Raw genomic sequence first — 20,447 nt, 5'->3', positions numbered from 1 at the left:
GTCCAAAACCTGGGTGTCCTTGTCCACCAGTTACTGAAAGCAAGCATGCAGGTACAGCAAGCAGTTAGGAAGGTAATTAGTATGTTGTCCTTCATTGCAAGAGGACTTGAGTCCAGGAATAAGGATGTCTGACTGCAGCTGTACAGGGACTTGGTGACACTACACCTTCAATATTGTGTGCAGATTTGGGCCAGAATCCTCTGGTTGTTTGCTGGCGGTGGGATTCTCTAGTCCTGTCGGCAGGGCACCTTCACCCGCAGGTTTCCCGGCTTCAATGAAAATTCCCAAGGTGTTGTAACACCATGCATAATTTGAAATCAAGAATGAGAACATTAATACATAATGTGGCTTGACCAGGAGCCAAGTAAGCAAAAGAGTGATCGGGGAACAGAATTTGCTATGAGTAAAGGCACGAGCTGCAAAGTTTGTTTTTTATTTGTATGGCTGGGAAGGCAGTGATAATTTGATGTTGAGGGTAACCACCCATTCAACAGCTTCAGTTGATGCAGCATAAATGGTTGTGATGCCACCAGGAATAAATCTATTAGGGCAGAAGTTCACCATGTGGGCAATGCTCTGACTTGAATGGCCACAGTCACAATTTGAGCTGATCCTTACGTTCCACTTATGAACCAAGTGGCCACATCTTCCCCAACCTGTTCTCAAATGGTTGAGGGTTGCCCAAATTTGATGTAGAAGCATGAAAGCTGGGACTTCATCACTCGGGTCACCCAGGTTGTAGCCCTTGATGTTTGCAGTCAACCAGGAAGCGTGCCACTGAGAGGTGGGGTTGTTGTCAGTCTGTAGTGTGTGGAATGCATTCCAGTAGGGATTCTGGGATTCACATGATTGTGTAGTTATTTTTTGAGGTCCTAGGTCAATGTGAGTGCTTCGTTACATGTCAGCAGGTAGGTTTTGTTGAGGATATTTTCCCTGTTGATGTCAGGAGGCACAGGAAGCCACTTAATAATAACAATAATAAAAATCATTTTATTGTCACAAGTAGGCTTACATTAACACTGCAATGAAGTTACTGTGAAAAGCCCCTAGTCGCCACATCCGGCACTTGTTCGGGTACACAGAGGGAGAATTCAGAATTCTCAGTTGGTACAGGAATTGAACCCACGCTGCTGGCTTTGTTCGGCATTACAAACCAGCTGTCTAGCCCAGTTTGGCATCACAAACCAGCTGTCTAGCCCAGTTTGGCATCACAAACCAGCTGTCCCGCCCACTGAGCCACCATTCCAGAAATAATCCACATAGCTTCCTGGAGATAGATATCTACCCCTTGCTCAAGTGGCCCAGTTGAGCCATGTTGAGCAGCAGTACCTTGCTGTTGAGTGGACTAGGGTGAGAGAAACCGTGTTGGCTCTGCCACCCCAGGTGATACACTAGAATCCATAGAATCCCTGCTGTGCAGAAGGAAGCCATTCGTACCATTGAGTCTGCGCCGTCCCTTCAAAAGAGCACCCTACCTAGGCTCCCACCCCCGCCCAATTCCATAACCCCACCTGACCTGCATATTCCTGGATACTAAGGGGCAATTTAAGCTTCTCCTTAAATTCCAAAACAGTTGCCTCTATGATTCAGGGACCAATTCATATACATCCAGATGAGCCTTTTTAAAAATCCTGTCATGATTCTTAGACTTCTGCTCAAACACTGAAGCATAAACCTCCTGTGCACCGCCCCGTCAATTTATTCTGCATGGGTAATGTCCACTTTGCCCTTGGCCATTCCATTTAGGTTGCTATTTTCTCAAAGCTCAAAAAACGTTTCTACCTCTTTCTCTTCAACTTTTGGGAGGGCCTGCATAAATTTGAATATATCGCCACTGGCTTCCATTCTAAGATTAGGCTCCTTTCTAATTTCTGGCAGCTCTCTGCTCATATCCAGTGCCTTCAGCAGGAAGGCTCTCTCTTTTGCTTTTTTCTCTCTCTCTTTTTCGTTTTCCTCTCTCTCTTTCCCCTTTTCCTTTGTCTCTTTTTCTTTTTCCCCTCTCTCTCTCTCTCTCTCTAAATCCAACCTACTCATTTCCATCTCCATTTCTTGTTGCTTCATCTCCATTTTGTTTTAGAGTCATAGAGTCACAGATGTTTACAGCACGGAAACAGGCCCTTCGGCCCAGCTGGTCCACGCCACCCAGTTTCTATCACTAAGCTAGTCCCACTTGCCCGCATTTGGTCCATATCCCTCTATACAGCACGGTGGGCAGCACGGTAGCATAGTGGTTAGCACAGTTGCTTCACAGCTCGAGGGTCCCAGGTTTGATTCCCCGCTCGGTCACTGTCTGTGCAGAATCTTCACGTTCTCCCTGTGTGTGCGTGGGTTTCCTCCGGGTGCTCCGGTTTCCTCCCACAGTCCAACGATTAGGTGGATTGGCCATTCTAAATTGCCATCAGTGTCCAAAATTGCCCTTAGTGTTGGGTGGGGTTAAGGGGTTGTGGGGATGGGGTGGAGGTGTGGGCTTGGGTGGGGTGCTCTTTCCAGGAGCCGGTGTAGACTCGATGGGCCGAATGGCCTCCTTCTGCACTGTAAATTCTATAATTCTATGATACCCACCCTGCCCATGTAACTGTCTAACTGCTTTTTAAAAGACAAAATTGTACCCGCCTCTACTACTGCGCCTGGCAGCTCGTTCCTGATGCTCACCACCCTCTGTGTGAAGAAATTTCCCCTCTGGTCTCTTTTGTATCTCTCCCCTCCCACCTTAAACCTATGCCCTCTAGTTGTAGACTGCTCTAACTCTTCATTCACCTGAGGAAGGAGCAGCGCTCCAAAAGCTAGTGTTTGAAACAAACTTGTTGGACTTTAACCTGGTCTTGTCAGACTTCTTACTGTGCTCACCCCAGCCCAACGCCGGCATCTCCACATCTCAGCTCTAACTTTGGGAAAAGATGTCGACGATCTCCCTTATCTATGCTCCTCATTATTTTGTTCTCAGCTCCATTTCTATTCTTGTAAATTCTCTTTCATCATCTAACTGCAATGGTACTCTCTCCAGCTCAACTTACGCAGCAGAAAGTGTCCTTGATGCTACCCTACTTTGTGGGCTCACCTGTCTTCCTAGCATCTCTTTCAATTTTTTGTTGAGCAATCGCTTCAATTATCTCCACCTTCCTAACTCTAGCTGGTATATCCATTTCCAATCCACCTACCAATGTGACAAGCTTGCCTTTTTAAAGCTCTTTTAAATAAACCAGAGATAAAGAAAACTCTTTGCAGCTTCCAGAGCCAACCTATTATATCACAACAAACCTGCTGTCTCTCTTTACTTTATACTATCACCCAAACTTCACGGTCTACCATTCAAAGATCCCAGAGAAGCCGCCAAATTATGTTACAACACCCTGGGTTACTGCGCGGTCAATTCTAGCCCCACCTGCCCCAGAACATAAGATAAATGAATTAACTAATAATTCTTACAAAATTAACCAAAGTATTTTGCTCTTGGCTGCCTAATAATCACAGTCACCAGGTTTGTAAATGTAAACATGATTACTGTTTATTTACACCAAGAAACATACAGTAAATATAACTATTTAACAACAGTCAATACCTACTACCCACTTTAGGGCCCCCCCTACCCACGAACACAAGACAGACAAACACAGAGAGGGGAAAGGGTGAAAAAATAATAAGGGTGAAAGTCAAAAGGTAAAAGTCTTTGTTTCAGATGGTGGTTCTTTCAGCATACCATCTTCACAGCACATTTGCAGATTCGACTCTTTGGTTTGTAGCTTGCGATGGTCTTCTTTGTAGATTCATTCATTCAGGGTCCTTGTAGTTTAGAAAATGTATTACTCACCCAACTGGCCCTTCAGTTCAAGGTTCTCATTCAGTGCTTTATCTTTCTGGAGAGACACTTTAAATCACATCAAACTTTACTTTCAGCTCATGGTTTGTTTTAAGGCCTCTACAGTCTCATGAGAACAGCACCCAGAGGCTTGCTGGGGAGAGAGTTAGCCCTCAAAGTGGCCTTTTGAGGAGAATGAACTGGATCCTTTTGGAGAGAGTTAGTTTGATTTCTTCACTGGGCTACCAAAACTGAAACCAACTCAATGCCTTGGGACTCTGAAAAACATATCAATGGGATCAGATCCAATCACCACCTGCTTAAGGCAGAACACAGCCTTTTGGGCCAATTCATTGGCCACCAGCTCATCAATCAAACCGAGTACTCACTGCTGCCGGCCAGTCTGCAGTCATCAGTTCAAAGCAGCGCAGCCTTCCGGATCCTTTTGTTTGTATTAAAGGTACAGGCTTCTTATAGGCTGCTTGACTTAAATTGAGATGTCTATCAATCATCCATAAATCAAGGGCGAGATTTTCCATTTGGGAGACTGCGTTCCCCTGTCAGGGGCTGGTTTAGCACAGTGAACTAAACAGCTGGCTTGTAAAGCAGAGCGAGGCCAGCAGTGCGGGTTCAATTCCCGTACCAGCCTCCCCGAACAGGCGCCGGAATGTGACGACTAGGGGCTTTTCACAGTAACTTAATTTGAAACCTACGTGTGACAATAAGTGGTTTTCATTTTCATTTTTCATTTTTCGGAGGAGAATTGGAACCAATTTTTGTTCCCCCAGGGAACGAAAATCAGGAAGCAATTCTGTACCCCTTGCCATGCAAAATCAGGCCCCCATGCCCCCCTCCACCGCTAACCAGCACCCTCTCCTGATTTCCTGGGTGCCCCCTTCCCCCAATTATTGGGGTGGCGGGGACCGCCCCCCCGAGGGACACCCTGACTATGGAGACACCCCAGGGACCCCATAACAGGGAGAACCCGCAGCAGCCCACAAATAGGGAGACCCCCCAGGACCACCTAACTGAAGGAATCTTCCACAGAGACCCCCTAACTTGAGAAACCCCCTCCCACTGAGACCCCTTAACTAATGGAGCCTCCCATAGAGACCCCCGAACTAGTGGAACCCCCCACAAGGACCCGCTGACTATATGTATCCCCACAGGGATGCCCTGACTAATGGGACCCCCCCCCCCCACAGAGAACTCCCTCACCACAGAACCCCCCAAAGATAGGAGACCCCTCTCTGGAAGCTAGAGGGCAGTCCAGACAGCGACAGTGAAAAATATGGCAGCTGTAAAATTACCTGGAGGCGCCACATGTCTATTCCTCGAAGAAGAACAGTTGTGACCTGTGTTTCAATCCCTCAGATCCATTAGCTGCAAGCCATTCATTCCCTTCTAGTAGTGGGCTGTGATTGGCAACTTCCACAAAACAGCTGCAGCCTTGATTCATAAATCTCCCTGTATGGATGAATGACTCCAAGTGCTGAAACACCAATGTTTACAAACATCAACAACATCAAAGAGTAGTAAGTGCATTGCAATCCTACACTTGAGTGATTGGATGCATTTATTGATTGGAATACACTTACCTCTCTTTGATCTGAGCATTTACAGGGTACAGTGAGCAATCAGGCGTGAACAGCCAGGGACCAGTAAGCTGCAGCAAAGCATTTAAACACATACTGCATCAATGGTGGTCTGAGCCAAGTTACCCTGATCCTGAGGGGCACACCCCAAGTGCACAGACGTGGCACTCAGCCATTCCCTGCTACTCCCTGCAGCCCTGGCAACCACCCCCAGCAAGCCAAACAAGGCTAGAGAGTTTTCTTAGCTCTCACCCCCCTTCAACAGCCATGGCACAAAGGCCCTGCTTGTAAATTCTTGCACCAGTTTGCAGCTGCATGACCCTCGCTTAAGTGGGGTGAGCATTGTGGAAGGGTGGGGCGCATGCAGTGTCTAATCTGCTAATGACTTTCAAATTCATGCAAATTATGGTTTGTGCATGGGCTCGCCAGGGCAGAACTCAAACTTCACTTACGCTGCCAGTGGGGGAGCGGATAATAGCATTGGAATCCATGCCATGCGTAAATCCCGATTTTTTGGATTAGCCGATATTCTCTGCCTGCTCGTGATTCTCACTGCCGGTGTGGGAAGCAGGAAGCCAGCTCATAATGCTCCACCATTTGTGACCATACCTTGGGACCTGCATTTATACAGTGAGTTATTTTATGACTACTGACCGTATCAAAGTGATTTAAAGTCAATTAAGTATTTTTAAAGTGTATTTACTCTTGCAATGTAGGAAGCATGGCAGTTAATTTGCATTCAGCAACTTGCATGAACAGAAATGTGATAATGACCATTGGGATGTTGATTGAGGGGCAGCACAGTAGCATAGTTGGTAGCACTGTGCCAGGGACCCAGGTTCGATTCCCAGCTTGGGTCACTGTCTGTGTGGAGTCTGCACGTTCTCCCTGTGTGTGCGTGGGTTTCCTCCGGGTGCTCCAGTTTCCTCCCACAAGTCCCGAAAGACGTGCTGTCAGGTAATTTGGACCTTCTGAATTCTCCCTCTATGTACCGAACAGCCGCCGGAATGTGGCAACTAGGGGCTTTTCACAGTAACTTCATTGCAGTGTTAATGTAAGCCTACTTGTGACAATAAAGATTATTATTATTATTATTATATTGGCCTGAATGGCAGTGATAACTCCCCTGCTCTTCTTCTCAATAGTGCCATTGGGCCTTTTATGTCCAAACAAGCAGGCAAATGGTAGCCTTGGTTTTACCTCTCATTCAAAGACAGCTCCTATGCCTGTGTAATACCTCCACAGCACTGCATTGGAGTGTCCACTTGATTTGAGAGGTAAGAATCTTAACAACTGATTTACAGCTATAACACAACTGTGATACACAACAGGATCCCCAACAGGAGCAGGACAATGGGAGCTTTTCAAAGACACCTTGGAGGCTTACCTCAGAAACGGTAAGAAGTCTTACAACACCAGGTTAAAGCCCGATGGCACTATTGAGGTTAAATGGTAAGAAGTCTTACAACACCAGGTTAAAGCCCGATGGCACTATTGAGGTTAAATGGTAAGAAGTCTTACAACACCAGGTTAAAGCCCGATGGCACTATTGAGGTTAAATGGTAAGAAGTCTTACAACACCAGGTTAAAGTCCAACAGGTTTGTTTCAAACACGAGCTTTCGGAGCTCGTGTTTGAAACAAACCTGTTGGACTTTAACCTGGTGTTGTAAGACTTCTTACTGTGCTCACCCCAGTCCAACGCCGGCATCTCCACCTCAAGAAATGTAACATAGATGTTAATGCCTGGGAGACCTTTGCTCAGAAGAGAGCTACTTGGAGGAACCTCCTGCTTGAAGGGTCACAATTCTTCGAGAACACCCGACGACAAGAGGAGACCCAGAAAAGGAGGCTGAGAAAGGAATACCCGCCACCTAGAGTTCAAGGACTGATGCCACCTTTTGGAAACCTCTGCCAAGTGAATGATTGAAGATATGGCTTTGGGATCAGGCTCATCAGCCACGCTGTGACCCACAGAACCCATGACCAGTAACATGGAATATCTTAGGTGGACAATCATACTCATTAGTAAGTGATCGCTGCAGATTACATACACTCCAAACTCATTCTATCCATTATAGTTCCTTTAATGGAATAACATCCTCATGACAAACCAAAGTTTAAAAAATCTTTCTTTCACTTTCTGTAACTCCAGACGCAATTTATACAGTAAAGTACCCTTTTAATAGAATTAACAGTCTCATAACAAAACGTTTAAAAAAATTAAAAATATATCTTCCTGTCACTTTATTTGCATTTTGAACACATTTATAAAGGCTGAACACTAATAAAATAAAACATTAACCTACCAAAGAAATGTCTCCCGGTGCCTCCTGCTCTGCTCGATGATCTTGAACCGAGAAAAAAAGCGTAAAATAGTAAAAACTTACCTAAGATCGGGCAAGTCGACCAAGTTAGCGCCGTCCCTGGATTTTTAACACAGCAGGCTCAGCACATCAAGAAAAGCAGGTAAAATAAAATGGACAAAGAGTTTAAACACAGCACGCTTCCAGCGTGCATGCCCATGCATCCACACTTCCAGCTCGTCTTAAGTTCAGGATTGGACAAGAAGCTAGAGACCATTGTGTCCAGATCTGTGCACCATACTTCAGGAAGGATGTGGAGACACCAGAGATATTGTAATAAATATTCACAAGAATGGTTCCAGGGTAAAGGGGCTGATGTGTTATCTATGTTGGTCTAACATCGACTGCAACTGGATGTAGCAAAACAAGAAACAGGCTTCCGACACAGGAGATGGTCCAACACTGTTTTATTGAACCTGTTGATTGCTGTACATAATCTGCTGTGGGTTGACACTCTATTAACTTAACGGATAACCTTCTACTGGCTTGACCAGACTAGCTCTCTATCACATGGTGACGATGTTCATTGGCCTGTGAACTGCGACTAGCCTTAATGCCCTGTGGGCTTTATAGTGGTGGTGTCCTGTCTGGTGATTGGTTGTTCTGTGTCGTGTGTGTTCATTGGTTATCCTGTGTGTCAATCACTGCCTGTCTGCATCTCATGATATACATGAGTGGATATTATGACATCTTCCCATTTAAAATAAATTTTGGAATGTGGCTGTATATGCATGCATAACTATGTACAAGTGGGGAATTAATGAACATATGTACATGGGAAGGTCGCTATCGTGCAGATACAGAACAAACTGAACTAAATTTACAAGATTTAAGTCTATAGATTCAGTCTTTGTGGTGGGCGACGAATTTTCATCGATCGCCGCAGAGGTGGAGGGGGGGGGAACGCCGGCACCTGGACAGGCGGGATGACTGCCATCTCGGTGGCCTTGTGGACAGGTGGGATCACTGCCAGATCGGTGGCCTCGTGGTGCAAGATGACCAGAGGAGGCATGATGACATGCAGAGAAGTGTGGTCGGGTGATGGGCAGGGAACTTTTATTTTTTTTTATAAATAATTTTTATTGAAATTTTTTGAAAAATATATATCAACAAAACAATAATAACAATAACAGTAATAATAATAAACACCCCCCGGCACCCGTAACAACGCATATAACAAATCCCCCCAACCCCAGTAAACAACAGAATAAATTAACAATAAGCAAATTAACTTAAACACTATCCCCCTAAACCACTCTTTCCCCCCTTCCCCCCCCGGGTTGCTGCTGCTGCTGACCTAGTACCTTATCGTTGAGCCAGAAAGTTGAGGAAAGGCTGCCACCTCCTAAAGAACCCTTGTACCGACCCCCTCAGGGCGAATTTGACCCTCTCCAACTTAATGAATTCCGCCATGTCATTAATCCAGGTCTCCACACTTGGAGGTCTCGAATCTTTCCACTGCAGCAAGATCCTCCGCCGGGCTACTAGGGACGCAAAGGCTAAGACATCGGCCTCTTTCGCCTCCTGCACTCCCGGCTCCACCCCAACCCCAAATATCGCGAGTCCCCAGCCTGGCTTGACCCTGGATCCCACCACCCTCGACACCGTCCTCGCCACCCCCTTCCAGAACTCCTCCAGTGCCGGGCATGCCCAGAACATATGGGCATGGTTCGCTGGACTCCCCGAACACCTGACGCACCGGTCTTTGCTCCCAAAGAACCTACTCATCCTAGATCCGGACATGTGGGCCCGGTGCAGCACCTTGAACTGGATGAGACTAAGCCTCGCACATGAAGAGGAGGAGTTCACCCTCTCTAGGGCGTCCGCCCATGTCCCCTCCTCAATCTGCTCCCCCAGCTCCACCTCCCACTTAGCCTTCAGCTCCTCTACCGACGCCTCCCCCACCTCCTGCATTACCTGATAGGTGTCAGACACCTTCCCATCCCCGACCCACACCCCCGAAAGCACCCTATCCCTTGCCCCCCGCGGGGGCAGCAAAGGGAACCACTCCACCTGTCGCCCAGCAAACGCCTTGACCTGAAGGTACCTGAACATATTCCCCGGGGGGAGCTCAAACTTCTCCTCCAGTTCACCAAGTCTCGCGAACCTCCCGTCAATAAACTTCATAATGCCCGCCCTGTGCCACCTCAGGAACCCGCCATCCATGTTTCTTGGGACAAACCGGTGGTTCCCCCGCAGCGGGGCCTCCACCGAGCCCCCCACTTACCCCTGTGTCGCCTCCACTGCCCCTAAATTTTGAGGGTGGCCACCACCACCGGGCTCGTGGTGTACCTCGTTGGAGGGAGCGGCAACGGAGCCGTTACCAGTGCCTTCAGGCTCGTGCCTCTGCAGGATGCCCTCTCCATCCGTTTCCATGCTGCCCCCTCCCCATCCATTACCCACTTACGTACCATCGAGGCATTAACCGCCCAATAGTACCCAGAGAGGTTGGGCAGCGCCAGCCCCCCTCTATCCCTACCCCGCTCCAAAAAGACCCTCCTTACCCTTGGAGTCCCGTGCGCCCAAACAAATCCCAGAATGCTGCTGTTCACCCTCCTAAAAAAGGCCCTCAGAACGAAAATGGGGAGGCACTGAAACAAAAACAAAAACCTCGGGAGCACTGTCATTTTAACCGACTGTACTCTACCCGCCAACGACAACGGCAGCATGTCCCACCTTTTAAATTCCTCCTCCATCTGCTCCACCAATTTAGTAAAATTGAGATTGTGCAGAGTCCCCCAGCTCCTAGCCACCTGAACCCCCAGGTACCTAAAACTCCTCACTGCCCTCTTTAGCGGGAGCCTACCAATCCCCTCCTCCTGATCTCCCGGATGTACGACAAACAGCTCACTCTTGCACAGGTTCAATTTATATCCCGAGAAACTCCCGAACTCAGCAAGAATCTCCATCACCTCCGGCAATCCCCCCACCGGGTCTGCTATATACAACAGCAAGTCGTCCGCATATAGCGATACTCGGTGCTCCTTCCCACCTCACACCAAACCCCTCCACCTCCTCGACTCCCTGAGAGCCATGGAAAGAGGCTCTATTTCCAGCGCAAAAAGCAAGGGGGACAGGGGGCACCCCTGCCTCGTCCCACGGTGGAGCCTGAAGTACTCGGACCTCCTCCAATTTGTCGCTACACTCGCCATCGGGGCCTCGTACAGCAACCTCACCCATTTAATAAACCCCACCCCAAACCTTTCCAACACCTCCCACAAGTACCCCCACTCAACCCTGTCAAAGGCCTTCTCCGCATCCAATGCCACCACAGTCTCCGCCTCTCCTTCTGCTGCCGGCATCATTATCACATTTAGCAGCCTTCGCACGTTCGTGTTCAGCAGCCTCCCCTTCACAAAACCCGTCTGATCTTCATGTATCACCCCCGGCACACAGTCCTCTATTCTAGTGGCCAAGATCTTCGCCAGCAACTTGGCGTCTACATTCAGCAGTGAAATCGGCCTGTATGAACCGCACTGCAAGGGGTCCTTATCACGCTTCAGGATCAGGGAGATTAGTGCCCGAGATATCGTCGTGGGCAGAACACCCCCCTCCCATGCCTCGTTAAAGGTCCTGACCAACAGGGGGCCCAGCAGGTCCGCATTTTTCTTATAAAATTCAACTGGGAACCTATCCGGTCCCGGCGCCTTTCCCAACTGCATGTGGCCAATCCCACTGACCAGCTCCTCCAACTCGATCGGCGCCCCCAGTCCCTCCAGCTGCTGCTCCTGCACCCTTGGAAATCGGAGCCTGTCCAAACAATTCTCCATTCCCCCTCCCACTGCCGGCGGCTCCGACCGGTACAGTTCCCTATAGAAGTCCCTAAAGACTTCATTGACCTCTGCCCCCTGCCGCACCACATTCCCATCTCTGTCCTTCACTCCACCAATCTCTCTGGCCGCATCCCACTTACGCAGCTGGTGCGCCAGCATCCTGCTCGCCTTCTCTCCATACTCATAGACCGCTCCCTGCACCTTCCTCCACTATGTCTCCGCCTTTCTGGTGGTCAATAAATCAAACTTGGCCTGCAAGCTACGCCGTTCCCCCAGCAATCCCTCCTCCGGGGCCTCCGCGTACCTCCTATCCACACTCAACAGCTCCTCCACCAGTCTCTCCCTCTCCCTCCTCTCCCTCCTCTCCCTATGGGCTTGGATGGAGATCAGCTCCCTCCTAATCACTGCCTTTAGAGCCTCCCACACCATCCCCACCTGGACCTCCCCAGTATCATTGACCTCGAGGTACCTCTCGATATATCCCCGAACCCTCCTACACACCTCCTCATCAGCCAACAACCCCACGTCCAGACGCCAAAGCGGGCGCTGGTCCCGCACCTCCCATATCTCCAGATTCACCCAATGTGGAGCATGGTCCGAAATCGCGATAACCGAATATTCGGCCTCCTCCACCCTCGGGACCAGTCCCCTGCTCAAAACAAAGAAATCAATGCGGGAATAAACCCTGTGCACATGGGAGGAAAAGGAGTACTCCCGAGCCCTCGGCCTCCCAACCTCCAGGGATCCACTCCTCCCATCTGGTCCATAAACCCCCTCAATACCTTGGCCGCCGCTGGCCTCCTGCCTGTCCTTGAAGTAGAACAATCCAGTAGGGGATCCAGCACCGTATTGACGTCCCCCCCCATGATCAAGCCCCCCACCTCCAGGCCAGGAATGCAGCTCAACAAACGCCTCATGAAACCAGCATCATCCCAATTTGGGGCGTACACATTAACCAACACCACCCTCTCCCCCTGCAGCTTACCGCTCACCATCACATATATGCCGCCACTATCAGCCACAACCTCAGATGCCTCAAACGCCACCCTCTTCCCCACCAGGATCGGCACCCCCCGGTTCTTCGAGTCGAGCCCTGAGTGGAAAACCTGCCCCACCCACCCCTTCCTCAGATGGACCTGGTCCGCCACCTTCAGGTTGGTCTCCTGGAGCATGGCCACATCCGCCCTCAGCCCCTTCAGATGCGAAAACACCCGGGCCCGCTTAACCGGCCCATTCAACCTCCTCATGTTCCACGTAATCAGCCGGATCTGGGGGCACCCCGCCCCCGTCAACTAGCCATAACCCATCGACTGCTCGCCCCTGGCCATCACCCATTTGGCCCGTTTCCCACGGCGATAGAACCTCACCCCGACCCCCCCGAACTCCTCCCTGGCCAATCCAGCAGCAACCCGGTATCTCCGCCCCCCCCCCCCCCCCCCCCCACCCCGGGCCCCCCAGGCTAGGACCCCTCCTAGACGCAATGCTCCCTCCACTGTACTCCCGTGAGCCAGCTGACTTCTGCTGACCCCGGCAGCTCCCGCTCTAACTCCGACCCCTCCTGATATGAGGTCCCCCCTCCTCCCCTGCATCAGCTCCTGGTACCGCTTCAGCGCGGGAAACCCGGTCTATTAACCACGCCCCTCGCCACCAGCTCCACCCCCTCGTCCCGCAGCGCGGGAAACCAGAGAAAAGCCCGCGCTTTCACACTGCCCCACCCCACCAATGCAGCTCCCAAACCGCAGTCCCAACCCAACCACCAACTCCATACCAACAAAGACACAGATCAACCACAAACCCCAGTACCCCCCTTAGAACACGAAGCCATAACCCACATCGTCCGAAAGCGAGAGAAAAAACAAAAACAAACAGAATAACCCGCTACAGCATAAACAATGATACATGAATAGAATAGAAAAACTCCCACGGCCCCCAATCTCTAGTTCGAGTCCAGCTTTTCAGCCTGCACAAAGGCCCACGCTTCCTCCGGGGACTCAAAGTAGTGATGCCTGTCCTTGTAGGTGACCCACAGGCGCGCAGGCGGCAACATGCCGAACTTCACCTGCTTTCCATGGAGCACTGCCTTCGTCCGGTTAAACCCGACTCTCCGCTTGGCCACCTCCGCACTCCAGTCCTGGTAGATACGCACTACCGAATTCTCCCACTTACTACTCCTCACCTTCTTGGCCCATCGGAGAACACACTCCCGGTCACTGAACCGATGGAACGGCACCAGCACCGCCCGCGGGGGTTCATTCGCCTTAGGCCGCCTGGCCAGTACTCTATGGGCCCCCTCCAGCTCCAGGGGCAGATGGAAGGATCCTGTCCCCACCAGCGAGTTCAACATCACGGCCACATAGGCCGGCAGGTCCGACCCCTTCAGCCCCTCCTCGAGGCCCAGGATCCGCAGGTTCTTCCTCCGTGACCGAAGCTCCATCCCCTCAAACCGATCTTGCCACTTTTTATGAAGTGCCTCGTGTATCTCCACCTTCCCCACGAGGGCCGAAACCTCCTCCTCGCGCTCAGAGGCCTGCTGCTGCAACTCACGGATCTCTGCCCCCTGTGTCGTCTGGGTCTCCAGCAGCTTACTCGTCGTCACCTTCAGGGATTCCAACAACTCCCCTTTCAGCTCCGTGAAATAGCGCAGAAGGGCTGCCTGCTGCTCCTCAGCCCACTGCCTCCACTCCTCAGGGGCTCCACCGGCCGCCATTTTGTCCACCTTCCCCCGCTTTTCCAGGGGAGCTGCTGCCGTTTTTCTCCTCGCCCCACTTCGAGTCCGAACCATAAATCCCGGGGGTTTTGCTCCAGACCCCTTTATCCATCGGGAATCGTCGAATCAGCGCCGTTTGGGGCCCTTAAAAGAGCCCACAAGTCCTTTTAAAGCGGGAGCTGCCAAACGTGCGGCTTAGCTCCGCATAGCCGCAACCGGAAGTCCCGGCAGGGAACTTTTCACAGCGCCCTCCTGCTGCGCTGTAAAATGGAGCCATCAGCCATTTGGACAACGAAAGACCTGGGAGCAGCCTGTCTGGTGACAACAGCTGGGGCTGACCAACCTTCCTCAGGCAGCTGAACGCGAACAACATCGTCTGGAGGCAGCGCAGGCAGATCCGTGGCCTGAGCATCATACGTGATCTTTTGCTGGTCCCTGGATCACTGCACCTTCTGCAGCACCGTGAGGTGGTGAATGTCTGGAACATGGATGGCTGGAACAGTCGTCCTCAGGTTGTGGTTCATGAGCAACTGCGCTGGAGACAAACCAGTCGACAGAGGGGTTGTCCTGTATGCCAATAGCGCCAGGTTGAAATAGGAGGCTGAGTCTGCAGCCTTGCACAGCAACTGCTTGACAATGTGCTCCCCTTTCTCGGCCTTCCCGTTTGATTGTGGGTAATGGGGACTGGATGTGATGTGACTAAAGTGGTAGGATCGTGCAAAGTCGGATCACTCTTGGCTGTGAAAACATGGGGTTTTGTCACTCATTACCGTGAGTGGTATCCCATGCCTGGCAAACGTCTCTTTGCAGGCTTTGATGACGGATTTTGACATGAGGTCTGACAGTTTCACCACTTCCGGGTAGCTGGAGAAGTAGTCGACCAGGAGCACGTAATCCATTGGCACGAAAGAGGTCTATCCCCACCTTGGACAACGGAGAAGTCACAATCTCGTGCTCTTGCAGCGTTTCCTTGGGCTGAGCTGGTTGAAACTTCTGGCATGTTGTGGAGTTGAGGACTGTGTTGGCAATGTCCTGGCTGATGCCAGGCCATTAAACTGCCTGCCGAGCTCTGCATCGACATTTCGCGACCCCCCCCAGGTGACCCTCATGGATCTGCCTGAGCACCATGTTTTGCATGTTTTGGGGAATGACGATTCTATCTTGTTTAAGAAGGATCCCCTCAACAACCATCAGCTCGTCCTTAACGTTGAAGAACTGGGGGCACTGCCCCCTTTGCCAGCCATGGGCAAGGTGCTTCATCATGCGCTGCAGTAGGTGACCTTTGGCACATTCTTCGCGTATTTGTATAACTCGTTCATCAGTGGCTGGGAGGTTGCTGGCAGACAGCTGCACCTGTGCTTCAATGTGGCTAATGAAGTCGCCCTGTTCATACGGCGTGGTAACAGATCGGGACAGGGCGTACGCGACGATCAGCTCCTTACCCGGTGTCCAGACGAGTTCAAAGTCATATCGGCGGAGACGAAGAAGAATTCGCTGCAGCCGAGGTGTCATGTCATTTAAATCCTTTTGGATTATGTGGACTAAAGGCCTGTGGTCTGTTTCCACCGTGAACTTTGGCAGGTCGTATATGTAGTCATGAAACTTGACTATTTCTGTCTGGAGACCTTTTCGATCTGGGCATACCATTGTTCGGTCAGTGTCATGGCCCTGGAGGCGTATGCCACTGGAGCCCAGGACGAGGATTCGTCTTGCTGGAGGAGCACCGCCCCAATGCCGTCCTGGCTTGCGTCTGTGGATATCTTGGTGTCCTTGGTTGGGTCAAAGAATGCCAGTATTGGGGCTGTGGTGAGCTTCGCCTTTCAGCTCAAGCCACTCCGCTTGATGTGCGGGAAGCCACTGGAACACTGTCGACTTTTTTATGAGATACCGGAGGGCTGTGGTATGGGATGCCATGTTGAGAATGAATTTCCAGAGAAAATTCACCATCCCGAGGAAACGACGGACCGCCTTTTTGTCCTCTGGGGTCTTCATGGCATTGATTGCCAGCACCTTGTCAGCGCCAGGTTGCACACCCTGCTGTGAAATGTGGTCACCCAGAAACTTGATAGCGGACCTACCAAATGAGCATTTGGCCCTGTTGAGCTGGAGGCCGTTTTCATGTATCCTCTGGAAAACTTGTTTGAGGCGAGCGATGTGATCCTCGGGCGTCGTGGACCAGATGATCACGTCATACACATAGACTCGCATCCCCTCGATGCCCTCCATCATTTGCTCCATTATGCGATGAAATACTTTGGTAGCTGATATGATACCAAAAGGCATGCGGTTGTAGCAATACCTGCTGAACAGAGTGTTAAACGTGCACAGCTTCCGGCTGGACTCGTCCAGCTGTATCTGCCAGAACCCACGGGAGGCGTCCAGCTTGGTAAAGAATTTGGCATGAGCCATCTCACAGGTTAACTCTTCACGCTTTGGGATCGGGTAGTGCTCGCGCATGGTGTTGCGATTCAGATCTTTGGGATCAATGCAAATGCAGAGTTCACCAGAGGGCTTCTTGACGCAGACCATGGAGCTGACACCGTCTGTTGGTTCCTTGACCTTTGAGATGATATCCTGGTCTTGGAGCTCTCGCAGCTGTGATTTCAGACGATCCTTGAGAGGGGCCGGCACCCGGCGCGGTGCATGGATCACTGGGATGGCATTCGGTTTGAGCAATATCTTGTAACGATATGTGAGCGTGCCCATTCCATCAAACACGTTGTGGTATTGGGTGAGAATGTCGTCTATCTCAGCCTGGAGATTTACATTGGGCGAGGCAGTCGCCGGTGTTGAGGACATGGTATGGATACGCTGGACCAGATTTAGGAGTTTGCATGCACGAGTACCGAGCAGGGATGCCTTGTCAGGCCGGACGATCTCGAATCCTAGCGTCACTTTGATTACCTTGTGAGATACACCTAGCTGACACAATCCACTGGCAGCTATGGCATTGCCATTGTAGTCAAGGAGCTGGCAGGCTGGTGGAACAACGCTAGGTTAGTCTCGGATGCTGTCGAGGTCCGACTGTGATATGAGGTTTGCAGATGCTCCAGTGTCCAATTTAAATCGGATGTGAGACTGGTTAACTGTGACGATAGCATACCATTCGTCGTCAGGATCCACAGTGAGCATTGAAAGGCGGTTTGCAGGCACAGTGGAGGGGGCTTTTATAATAATAATCTTTATTAGTGTCAGAAGTAAGCTTACATTAACACGCAATGAAGTTCATAGAATCATAGAATCATAGAACATACAGTACAGAAGGTGGCCCTTCAGCCCATCGAGTCCGCACCAACTCTTCGAAAGAGCACCCTACCCAAACCCACATCTCCATCCCAATCATCCAGTAATCCCACCCAACTCTAAGGGCAATTTTGAACACTAAGGGGCAATTTAGCATGGCCAATCCACCTAACCCGCACATCTTTGGACTGTGGGAGGAAACCGGAGCACCCAGAGGAAACCCACGCACACTGGGATGGCATTCGGTTTGAGCAATATCTTGTAACGATATGGGAGCGTGCCCATTCCATCAAACACATTGTGGTATTGCGTGAGAATGTCGTCTATCTCAGCCTGGAGATTTACAGGGGAGAATGTGCAGACTCTGCACAGACGGTGATCCAAGCCGGGAATCGAACCTGGGACTCTGGAGCTGTGAAGAAATTGTGCTAACCACAATGCTACCGCAGCACGGTAGCACAAGTGATTAGCACTGTGGCTTTACAATGCCAGGGTCCCAGGTTCGATTCCCTGCTGGGTCACTGTCTGTGCGGATTCTGTGCGGATTCTGCACGTTCTCCCCGTGTCTGCGTTGGTTTCTTCCGGTTGCTCCGGTTTCCTCCCACAGTCCAATGACATGCGGGTTAGGTGGATTGGCCATGCTAAATTGCCCTTAGTGCCCAAAAAGGTCAGGAGGGGCTATTGGGTTACAGGAATAGGGTGGAAATGCGGGCTTAAGTGGGTTGGTGCAGACTCGATGGGCCAAATGGCCTCCTTCTGCACTGTATGTTCTATGTTCTATGTTCAAGTTACTGTGAAAATCCCCTAGTTGCCACACTCTGGCATCTGTTCGGGGACACTGAAGGAGAATTCAGGATGTCCAATTCACCTAACAAGCATGTCTTTCGAGACTGATGGGAGGAAACCGGAGCTCCCGGAGGAAATCCACGCAGACACGGGGAGAACGTGCAGACTCCACACAGACAGTGACCCAATATGGGAATCAAACCATCTTTCTTTGTGCCAGGTGTGACTCCAACCAGTGGAGAGTTTTACCCCTGATTCCCATTGACCCCAGTTTTGCTAGTGCTCCTTGATGCCATAGTCGGTCGAATGATGCCTTGATATCAAGGGACGTCACTCTCACCTCACCTCTGGCCTTGAGCTCTTTTGTCCATGTTTGTACCAAGGCTGTAATGAGGTTAAGAGCTGAGTAACCCTGGCAGAACCCAAACTACTGTCCTTAAGCTGGTTATTGCTGAGAAAGTCCAACTTGATAGCACCATTGATGACTCCTTCCATCACTTTGCTGATGATGATGATTAAGTGGACTGATAGGGGGGTAATTGGCCAGGTTGGATTTGTCCTGTTTCTTGTGTAGAGGGCTCATCTGGGCAATTTTCCACGTTGCCAGGTAAATGCCAGTGTTGTAGCAGGAGCACAAGTCTTCAGTCCTTTTGCTGGAATATTATCAGGGCCTTTGCAGTATCCAGTGCCTTCAGCTGTTTCTTGATATCACATGGAGTGAATTGGATTTGCTGTTGAAATTAATTGTATTGTTGTGTAATTTCTGGTGCTATGGCACTAGTCTTTTGGCCAGGTCATTATTGTAATAGGGAACTGATTCTCATTTGAGTTACTTGACAAAATAAAGGTAAATGTAGACTGAGTGGTCATGGCTATATAAGAGGTCATGTGGAGGGAGGGCAGGAGTCATCCCTGGGAAATGAGACAGAGCGCAAGTACTGCATGTAGCTGTTGAACCTAACAATAAACCACCTTTGTTGGAAGCCCTTGATGCCAGTGATTTGAGGAGCATACAGTGAATAGAGTTGCTCTGGCAGAGGCCAGCAGGGATGTGTGCCTCATCCAGTGATGTTGCCATTCTGTGATGTTATGAACACAAAATAGCCGCCACTGCCAAATATGTACCAGGAGATGAGTTGACATCCAAACTATCAGCAGCAACTTGGTACTGAATGGCAGGAAGATGTTTAATGGAATGCCTTATACCTTACTGACAACCCTAGAGTGGTTTACGTTTGCTGAATCTATCACTCTGAAAATATTTTCTGGAGAAGTGAAAAACTACAAACTAATGAGTAACTGTAAAACTGCAGTCTGTAAAACTGCAGGGCATTCTGATTCACCATCTTAACACCCAATCAGCTGTTCATTGGGCTTTCACAATCCACTGTAAGAAACCACAAACATTCCACCTACAAGAACCTGTAAAAATAACTCTCATTACCTAAGCCTGGACCAGTAACTCAAAACACATGCACAGTGAAACCAGATGCTGAAGCTATGCCTGGAAAAGCAGCATCTCATCACTCAATGTTTGTGGCTTTTGTACAGGGTCTGAACTTCAACAGTTTAATGAAATGCAACTAGAGCCGAAGATGGCTTGAGTTTCTAAACTGAAACATCGTCAAAAAAAGAGTTTCTGTGCAGTGCGGACCAAAGGATCAAGATTATAATAATAATAATCTCTTTTAGAATAATCTTTATTGCCATGAGTAGGCTTACATTAACATTGCAATGAAGTTACTGTGAAAAGCTCCTAGATTACAACTGATTTTTCAATATAGATTGTACAATTGGAAAAGATCAGATTGATTTTGCAGTAACTTCATAGAAATAGGCTGAGGGTCATTCACACAAGCCCCTAACAACCCAGAAGTACTAAAGTGCAGATGCTGTCACAGAGATAGCTAACCAACCAATGTGGAATTAGCCATAAACAGTAATAACTGGGAAATAGAAATACCGGTCTGAGCTAGCACAATTGGGTAATATCAGTCCGTGCTCAGTTTCGACCAAACCTAGGTTCAGCATCAGGAACAGTTTCCGTGTTCTGCGCCCACTGTCCTCAGTCTTGGCCACAGTGGATATCTATATACTCTGTGCCCATGAGGTCCATCATTGGAAGGCGTGGCCAGTCATGAATTAGTTGTACTCTTTGTGGGCGATATTAGATTACATCTTGC

The sequence above is a fragment of the Scyliorhinus canicula genome, chromosome 3 (assembly GCF_902713615.1).
Source record: "Scyliorhinus canicula chromosome 3, sScyCan1.1, whole genome shotgun sequence".
Lineage (NCBI taxonomy): Eukaryota > Metazoa > Chordata > Chondrichthyes > Carcharhiniformes > Scyliorhinidae > Scyliorhinus > Scyliorhinus canicula.
Note: the sequence above shows the minus strand (reverse complement) of the source record.